The sequence below is a fragment of the Pseudophryne corroboree genome, chromosome 1 (assembly GCF_028390025.1).
Source record: "Pseudophryne corroboree isolate aPseCor3 chromosome 1, aPseCor3.hap2, whole genome shotgun sequence".
Taxonomy (NCBI): Eukaryota; Metazoa; Chordata; class Amphibia; order Anura; family Myobatrachidae; genus Pseudophryne; species Pseudophryne corroboree.
The window spans coordinates 475,314,551-475,325,106 of record NC_086444.1 but is presented as its reverse complement, the minus strand read 5'-3'; the positions used below and the strand labels follow the sequence as shown (position 1 = coordinate 475,325,106).

The window sequence follows — 10,556 nt, the reverse complement described above, 5'->3', positions numbered from 1 at the left end:
CACACGCAAATGTACTTGCCCCTTCCATGGTGCCCCCCCTATCATTTTCTTCTGGATCCACCCCTGTACTGCAGTAACTCGCCTTACCTCCTGGCTGCTTACGGAAATGCACAATGGAGCCACTTATGCACCAAATTGTTGAATTATTATCCTAAACTCACCAAATGAAATATTCTTTTTAAAGATTTAATAACTTGATATATAATAGATTGAAATTATGTACAACTACTTTAAGATATAATATACTGTAATATTTTATGGACTGGTTATAGATTACTTTAAATTTAATAACAAATATGAAACATGTCCTTATGATACTGATAAGAATATTGGACCTCATTCAGGTTCAGTAGCAGATACTGCTAAATTGCAGAATCTGCTACTGATTCCTATCGCATGCTGGGGGCCGCCCAGCACAGGGCAAGACCGCCCAGCATGCAAAGTGCCGCTCAGTGATCACTTATCAATCGCGATCGCATCACAGAATGGGAAATTAAGTTATGCCCCCGGCATACACAGCAAGGCTGCGCATGCAGGCGAACCATCTTTTTCTTCGCAGCAGCTGAGTGTGTCGTAGCCGCCCCGAAAACGTTCTGGGCATGCCTGCGTTGTCCAGACCACTCTCCCAAAATGCCTCGTCGACAGCCGCTGCTGTCATCCCTCCGGGATGTGATCGCACTGTAAAAGAACGAGTACTGCAGCCGCTATGCATGCACAGCAGTCTGAAATTCGTTAAATATTTCGATTTTTCGGACTTCTGTGTTCCGTCCTGAATGTGGTCCATTATTCTTTATATTATGTACTGTGTGTCCATTGAATTCTTCACTGGGCAGGAAAATAAACAAATGCAAAACGTAGTTATGGCAACTCGTGTGCAAATACTTAAACAGTTCAAGAATGATTGAACAAACTTGACACAAAATCTAACTAAAGTAAACTACATATGCATCAATGAGAAAATTTATAAAATCCTTTGTTGATCTTTACACTCAGTTTTTTAACATCTGGTCATCATAACAGTCAAACAAATTATTATCACACACGCCACAATCCAAACTCTGCGAACAGACGCTCCAAAATCTACATTCTGATGTATACATGTAAAATAAACAAATACAATGTAGCATGCTAAAATTAAGGTATTCAAATTTCTAGTACAGCTATTCAATAATTTGTGTAGAAAAACAATCAATACAGAACTGAAAAAAGGCATTGAGAAAACAAGGAATTGTTTAATTCACTGTACTGTATGTGACAGCTCTGCTTGGTTACCTGGATCCTAAGAACTTTTCAAAAGTAATCTTTTTTCTTTTCTTTCTTTCTTTCTTTCTTTCTTTCTTTCTTTCTTTCTTTCTTTCTTTCTTTCTTTCTTTCTTTCTTTCTTTCTTTCTTTCATAACTATCACAAAAAACTTCTATAAATGAGAATGCTCAGATCATTAGAAGTAATTTTTACAAAAAGTAGAGACAGAACCACCAATTTCGGCTTGACTATAAAAGTGGTGGGATGCACCATTTACAATTAATGAATAAGTAATATGCAGTGGGGATTGAAAGTTTGGGCACCCCAGGCAAAAATTCATTTTAATGTGCAAAAAGAAGCCAAAGAAAGATAGAAAAATATCCAAAAGGCATCAAATTACAGATTAGACATTCTTATAACATGTCAAAAAAAGTTTGATTTTATTTCCATCATTTACACTTTCAAAAGAACAGAAAACAAAAAATGGCATCTGCAAAAGTTTGGGCACCCTGCAGAGTTAATACCTTGTACTGCCCCCTTTGGACAGCTGAGACCTGGCAGTGTCATGGATTGTTCTCAATCATCATCTGGAAAGACCAGGTGATGTCAATCTCAAAGGTTTTAAAAGCCCAGACTCATCTGACCTTGCTCCAACAATCAGCACCATGGGTTCCTCTAAGCAGTTGTGTAGAACACTGAAACTGAGAATAGTTGACGCTCTCAAAGCAGGAGAAGGCTATAAGAAAATAGCAAAGCGTGATCAGATGCCCATATCCTCTGTTCGGAATGTAATTAAGAAATGGCAGTCATCAGGAACAGTGGAAGTTAAAGCAAGATCTGGAAGACCAAGAAAAATATCAGACAGAACAGCTCGCAGGATTGTGAGAAAAGCAAGTCAAAATCCACCATTGACTGCACGATCCCTCCAGGAAGATCTGGCAGACACTGGAGTTGTGGTACACTATTCCACTATAAAGAGATACTTGTACAAATATGGTCTTCATGGAAGAGTCATCAGAAGAAAACCTCTTCTACGTCCTCACCACAAAAATCAGCGTTTGAAGTTTGCAAATGAACATATAGACAAGCCTGATGCATTTTGGAATAAAGTTCTGTGGACCCATGAGGTTAAAATATAACTTTTTGGCCAGAATGAGCAAAGGTACGTTTGGAGAAGGAAGGGCACAGAATTTAATTAAAAGAACCTCTGTCCAACTGTTAAGCATGGGGGTGGATCAATCATGCTTTGGGGTTGTATTGCAGCCAGTGGCACAGGGAACATTTCACAAGTAGAAGGAAAAATGGATTCAATAATATTCCAGCAAATTTTGGACGCTAACTTGATGCCATCTGTGAAAAAGCTGAAGTTAAAGAGAGGCTGGCTTCTACAAATGGATAATGATCCTAAACACACCTCAAAATCCACGATGGATTACATCAAGAGGCGTAAACTGAAGGTTTTGCCATGGCCTTCACAATCTCCTGACCTCAACATAATTGAAAATCTATGGATAGACCTTAAAAGAGCAGTGCGTCACAGACAGCCCTGGAATTTCAAAGAACTGGAAGACTTTAGTAAGGAAGAATGGGCGAAGATACCTTAAACAAGAATTGAAAGACTCTTGGCTGGCTACAAAAAGCGTTTACAAGCTGTGATACTTGCCAAAGGGGGCAGTACAAGGAATTAACTCTGCAGGGTGCCCAAACTTTTGCAGACGCCATTTTTTGTTTTCTGTTCTTTTGAAAGTGTAAATGATGGAAATAAAATCAAACTTTTTTTGACATGTTATAAGAATGTCTAATCTGTAATTTAATGCCTTTTGGAGATTTTTCCATCTTTCCTTGGCTTCTTTTTGCACATTAAAATGAATTTTTGCCTGGGGTGCCCAAACTTTCAATCCCCACTGTAGAGACCTACCAGCGGAATACATATGTATTACCGGCAGACAGGATGCCAACTATCAGTATACTGACAGCAGCATGCCGTTTGTTGGAATCCTGGCACCGAGTCCCCTTGTGGGTACACTGCGATCGCTACGCTTCGGGCCTGGTCCCTCGCCACAGGTTATATTCCCACTCAGTTGGTCGTTTAGACCCACCAACTGAGTGGGAATAAGCCTCGGTGGTCGGGATTCCGGGCATCGGCATTTCACCAGCTGTCGGGATTCCGGCGTTGGTCTCCTGATCGCCGCAATCATGACAGGTGGTATTTTAATGGCATCCCCTACCAGCAATTATGTAAAGATCCTGCTACAATATGAATATAGTAGATAATAAATGACCATCATATATCTCCATAATCCCAATCTAAATTGTTTATCCATTATGAATTAAAGACTTGTGAATCACCCAGGTTATCCCATAGTTTCTGGGGATTTATTGGTCCATAGTCTATAGCCAGTTTTGTGCACTGAGTTCCTCAAAACTACTCATGTGCCCTAAAGTCACATCTGATTTTTTCTTCTTCTTAGAATTATAAATCTAGATTGCTCTGAATTTACTTTTGTTCTTTTCACAAAGGAAGTGTCTATTTTTCATACAGCATATATCCCAACATTCAAAAACTGTATTCGGGACTCCTGCATGTGTGCTTCTAAAAATGGTGTGTAGCCTCTGCGAAACGGGTATGGCTTAGCGGGAATACTACTATCGCGAGCCACACCTCCCATTTTCATCACTGGGGGCATGCCCAGCACTCTGAGAGTTGCTGACCACGCCCCCATCCTCTCTGCCTCCCGTGAATAAACGCTGTGTGCATGCGCACAGCATCTATTCACCGCTGCAGAACAGTGACTCAGTGAGTGTCAGGTGGCCTCCAAATTGCCCACCTCACTGTGGGACACTGCGGCACACGGGTGGGGCAGCTGGACAGTCCCAAAAAAACAGGACTGTTCAGAGAAAAACAGGACAGTTGGGAGGTATGATACAGGCCCTACATACAAAGCCAGATTAATGGAGGGGCACAGGGGTAATGTACCCCAGGCCCCCTCATTTTAGAGGGTCCCCTGTTGGATCTGCTGCCACCTAGCTCTAGCACAGGATGAGATAGATTGCACAGCAGCAGTAGCTGGTCAGATGGAAAAGATAGTTCTCCTGGACAATCACAGTAAGCTTCTCCCCGCCTCCTGCAAAGCACTGCTGGGAAGACTGGTGCATACCTCCCAACTTTTGTGATGGTGGAGGAGGGACAAAAATGTGTGCGCCTGAAATTTGGGGTGTGGTCTCACAGTAAGGGGCATGGCCTTGATGTAAGGGGCATTGCCTCATGGCATGTACCACAATTGCAAGCGACGCCTCTGTTTTTGTCACTGTGGGGCATGGACAGCGCTCAGTGAGCTGCTGGATATGCCCCCTGTCCCTCTCTGTCGGGAATAGATGCTGTATCACATGCACACAGCATCTATTCACCGGTGCTCAGAGCAGCGAGTGACAGGGGGGATCTCCCAGCTGAACAAGAAAAAACAGCTGCGCTGTGTATCAGGAGATGATGTATAGAAAGAGAGCTGACATAAAAATGTTTTATAATATTTAATAAAATTAAAAAAGAACAATGAATAAGACATATATGAGCCAATCACATAGGAATGAGCACACCTTGTTATCTCAGGATATGAATAGTCTCCTAAAATACGTTATTTGCAAACGGAGGACAAAGTATTGGTAGATGTCCGTTTTCCACAGGCTAAGCAGCCATAGCTTGGATTTTAAGCAGGTGCACTAAACACAGACAGCTCCAAATATCAGGGTGCTTGTAGCGGTTAGGTATGATATGCGGATGGTTTTACCTCTCCAGTGGGCTGGTCGAGAGTCGGGCGTCCCCGACTGTCAGTCCTGCAATGCCCACGTCCACACGGCAGCGGGGAGGGATGAAGATCACTAGAAGGAATAGCTGACTGTAGCTGTGTGTAAGAAGGCGGGGTCTGACGCGTTTCGTCACATACCAAGTGAAAAAGTCACATGGTATGTGACGAAACGCATCAGACCCCGCCTTCTTACACACCTTGCTCAGGTAGTCAACCAGGTGTTGCTTTTACTGACTAGATTGGATCTCTATCTGGCTGCAAAATCTACTGAGAGCGACCGCTGGACGTCACGTCTCTACAGTCAGCTATTCCTTCTAGTGACCTTCATCCCTCCCCGCTGCCGTGTGGACGTGGGCAATGCAGGACTGACAGTCGGGGACGCCCGACTCTCGACCAGCCCACTGGAGAGGTAAAACCATCCGCATATCATACCTAACCGCTACAAGCACCCTGATATTTGGAGCTGTCTGTGTTTAGTGCACCTGCTTAAAATCCAAGCTATGGCTGCTTAGCCTGTGGAAAACGGACATCTACCAATACTTTGTCCTCCGTTTGCAAATAACGTATTTTAGGAGACTTGTGTGTACACTACATGTGACTAAGTCGTGGATGCCTATATAAAGATGACTGCACCTGCTCTGCCAGTAGAGTAGATGCTGGGGTTGGGAATGGGACAGTCAGGATGCTGGCATTCAGAATACCAACACCGCCATTCCTACTGCTTGAAATCCCGGCAGGGGCTTTGGAGATGAGTATCCCTAATCCTAACCCCCCCCCCCCCCCCACACACACACATACTTATGATTGGGATGCCAGCAGTCAGGATTCTGGTGCCATCATTGTGCCTTGTCAGCATCCCAGTGTCGGTCTTCTGACCAGTGTCGGTATTCCGGCAGCAGTATTCCGACTGCCGGCTTCTCAAAACTAGTGCTCAAATGTCCAGCTTGGATGGTCACCAGGCTAACGACCTTCTTACTTTTATCGTAAGTACCATAGTCCGTTTTTATTATGTGATGCAATCCATTAATACCTGCAGCACCTTGTATTCCCAGGTGGTTCCTCCAAGTACCAACCAGGCCAACACTGCTTAGCTTCCACGATCCAATGAGATTGGGTATATTCAGTGTGGTGTGACTGTAGATTCTATTTGGTTAGAATCAGACGCTGCAGAGACCTCGAGTGGAATTGTGCATACTTCACCCTGTCGATGTAGATACCATCAAACCCATCACCTGCATTGCCACGTGAATGGATACCGTTTCACTGTGTAGCAAGTCCTGAATCCTAGACTAAACCTTGGATATTTTGTTGCAAGGTAAAAATTACTCTCTACAGACCTGATCCAGTACAGCCCCCAAGTGAGTCATCCGGAACTGGAGCCACTTCTGCCCATTTAATGAGTCACTTGTGCCTCTGCAAACACGTTATTGTCTGTTGCAGATGACGTAAAAGCAATCCCTGTGTGCTGGGATTAAAGATTGTCTAGGTATGGGAAAATTCTTAACCCCTCCTGGCGGAGATAAGGTGTTATCACCCCCATATTCCTGGTAAATACTCTGGAGACTGTGGCTAATCCAAGGGGTAAGACCTAGAACTGAAAATGCTGATGGAGGATGACAAACCTTAAATAACACTGATGGACAGTGGTATAGGAACATGTAGGTAAGCATCCTGTATCTCCAGGGATACTATATAATCCCCTGGCTCTAAAACATAAGGAACGTAACGATTCCAAGTGCAACCGAGGTTCCAAATGTATTTGTTCAGCATTTTAAGATTGAGCATGGGCCAAAAAGACTCACTTGACTTCCGAATTAAAACCAGGTTGGAGTAAAATCCTTATCCTCGTTTGCAGGAAGAAATGGAATGACTATTCCTAACCGAAGCAATTTCTTAACTGCTTCTTGCAAAGCCTTGTCCTTCGTCTCTACCCAAGACGGGCTGTCTTGAAGGCGAAATCATACCTAGAGATACCCTGCCAGATATGTGTGACCTGAAGAAGTCAGCCCCCCAACCTGGAGTCCCCCAGGCAGAGGCCCACACCATCCGACTGATGGTTTATTTTTTTCTACAGCACCTGGTATTCCCAGATGGTCTCCCATCCGAGTACTGACCAGGCCCAACACTGCTTAGCTTCCAAAATCAGATGAGATTGGGCCTATCCAATGTGGTGTAGCTGTAGATCCCAACCGGACTCCTGGCAGCCCAATGATTTACTAGTCTTCCCAGACCTGTTGTATTGGCTTTTTCCTTTCGCTCTTCCTAGAGACCAAAAAAAGGGCTGAAATGCGGAACTTTAGGTTTAAAACTGTATGTGGAAGGAACTTGACTTTCTTGGAGTCTGCTTCTGACTCCAGAATATCTGTCAATTTTTTACCAAAAAGAATATTTCCAGAAAAGGACAACGATTCAAAAACCTTTCTAGATTCTGAATCAGCAGAGCAGGTATAATTGGTACTGATGCTCTGGAGGAAATAATGCCCATATCCAATGCTGCTTCTCCAGGATCATTGCAATGTTTTTTTTTCAGTTTTTTTTTATATGAGCTATATGAAATTTTTGCATCAGCCCAGGCAACCACTGCCCTTGTCATTTAGGCCCTCATTCCTCGTTGATCACACCAAGCAACTTTTTGCTGCTGGTGCGATCAACTAATCTCCGCCTATGGGGGAGTGTATTTTAGTATAGCAGGGCTGCGATCGCTTGTGCAGCCCTGCTATGCTAAAAAAGTTTCACTTAAAACAAGACTAGCCCTAGACCTACTTACCCTGTGCGATGGATCCAGCGATGATGGGCCTGGCTTTAACGTCACTCCTCCGCCCTCCGTTTGCCTGGACACGCCTGCGCTTACCACTCCCCGAAAACTGCTGCAAATGGTAGGTTGACACCCCAGAACGCCCTCTTGCTGTCCATCTTCATTGCGGTAGCCGCTGCGACCACTTTCTTCTCTGTAAGCGTTGGGTCACTTGGCAATGTCATGCAATGCGCACGCCGCATATGCGCATTCCAGACCCGTTTACACCACAGCGAATAACCGCTGCGTGAAAATGGGTCGGAATGACCCCCTTAAGACGAAGCCAAGGCTTGCCCTATGACTGCCCTAGACAGGGAAAGCAAAGATAAAGTAGATTACTTGCATAACTACTTTAGGAGCCCCCTCTTTTTAAACAATCCCCAACTGGAAGAAGATAATTGGAATTCCATTTCTTAGGAATTCTAAACTTTTTATTGGGCGTAGCCCAAACCTCTTCCACGATTTCCGTCAGCTGATCTGACCCTGGACACTCAGGTTTTGGGACGTTTAAACACAGGTACCTTGGTTTTTAACACAGGCTCCTTCATTGCTTTAATTAACTCAGCTATATTCCATAGCTGAGAGCTACCTCTTTTTCGTATGATGAAGTAGAATAAATTGGGCTTTCATCTTCTGATGAATTTGACAATGTGTAGCATGTGAGTGTGAAGATTTTACTTACCACCGGCTCTGAGAAGCTGCTGCTGGGAGTGATACACCATAGGTGGATCTGCATGTAAAGGCTATACCTGGTACAGGATTCTGGAGAAATTATCCATTCAGCGTATTGTGAAAAGTCTGTGCAAAAATAGCCCAAGGTGGATACATTTGTACCTGAATCTACCTTGTATTTTTGCTGAAGCTAAAACACTATGCACACAAACCATCCTGAACCAGATCAAGAGAGGATAAATAAGAATTTACTTACCGATAATTCTATTTCTCATAGTCCGTAGTGGATGCTGGGAACTCCGAAAGGACCATGGGGAATAGCGGCTCCGCAGGAGACTGGGCACAAAAGTAAAAGCTTTAGGACTACCTGGTGTGCACTGGCTCCTCCCCCTATGACCCTCCTCCAAGCCTCAGTTAGGATACAGTGCCCGGACGAGCGTACACAATAAGGAAGGATTTTGAATCCCGGGTAAGACTCATACCAGCCACACCAATCACACCGTACAACTTGTGATCTGAACCCAGTTAACAGCATGATAACAGAGGAGCCTCTGAAAAGATGGCTCACAACAACAATAACCCGATTTTTGTAACAATAACTATGTACAAGTATTGCAGACAATCCGCACTTGGGATGGGCGCCCAGCATCCACTACGGACTATGAGAAATAGAATTATCGGTAAGTAAATTCTTATTTTCTCTGACGTCCTAGTGGATGCTGGGAACTCTGAAAGGACCATGGGGATTATACCAAAGCTCCCAAACGGGCGGGAGAGTGCGGATGACTCTGCAGCACCGAATGAGAGAACTCCAGGTCCTCCTCAGCCAGGGTATCAAATTTGTAGAATTTATCAAACGTGTTTGCCCCTGACCAAGTAGCTGCTCGGCAAAGTTGTAAAGCCGAGACCCCTCGGGCAGCCGCCCAAGATGAGCCCACTTTCCTTGTGGAATGGGCTTTTACAGATTTTGGCTGTGGCAGGCCTGCCACAGAATGTGCAAGCTGAATTGTACTACAAATCCAACGAGCAATAGTCTGCTTAGAAGCAGGAGCACCCAGCTTGTTGGGTGCATACAGGATAAACAGCGAGTCAGATTTTCTGACTCCAGCCGTCCTGGAAACATATATTTTCAGGGCCCTGACTACGTCCAGCAACTTGGAGTCCTCCAAGTCCCTAGTAGCCGCAGGTACCACAATAGGCTGGTTTAAGTGAAACGCTGAAACCACCTTAGGGAGAAATTGAGGACGAGTCCTCAATTCTGCCCTGTCCATATGAAAAATTAGGTAAGGGCTTTTATAGGATAAAGCCGCCAATTCTGAGACACGCCTGGCTGAAGCCAGGGCTAACAGCATTACCACTTTCCATGTGAGATATTTTAAGTCCACAGTGGTGAGTGTACACAAAAATATGGAGCGGTTCCCAGGCGCTGCAGATGATGGAAAAATTGTTCTTTAGTGTTTCAAAACCATATACAGCTGTGTAGAACACATGAACTCTTCCACTACGTATCACTTCCCAAATTCTTGGAGGTGCGCACCTTACGACTAACCTCCTCAATGCGGGATATATACGTCAAAAGGTTTCTTTGTATTATCTTCATCTATTTCTCCAAGATCACAATGATTCCACAACACGTCCCTTAGAGGGGGCACTCACCTTATTAATATGCCCTATATTCATTAAAAGGTATCTTTATAGGCAACAAGCCTCACGGTTTCCACCGGTGATCAACGTTTTTTGTAGCAGATATGTGGATAAATCACAAAAGGGTATCCAAAAAGTTGCACAGATTTATTGCACCAAATACAGATATACCCATAAAAACATTAAAATTTAAAACAAAAAATATATAAAATATAGAAAATTTACAATCTCCTGGTTAATGGGAAAACGTTTTTTCCACCATATGCCCTATGGTGCCCACCACTCCAAAGATATACATAGAGACTTTTATCTCAAAAACTGAGTGGGGATCCTATTAGGCAATACTTTAAGGTGAAAAACCCATACAACCTGAGATGTAAGTGTAGCACCGACGCGTTTCG

At 43.9% G+C, this 10,556-nt stretch overlaps 1 pseudogene; it reads right to left on the bottom strand.

The window, feature by feature from the left end:
- Positions 1–7,110: 7,110 nt before the first annotated feature.
- On the bottom strand, positions 7,111–7,229 carry LOC134954110 (5S ribosomal RNA; annotated as a pseudogene).
- Positions 7,230–10,556: the final 3,327 nt, after the last annotated feature.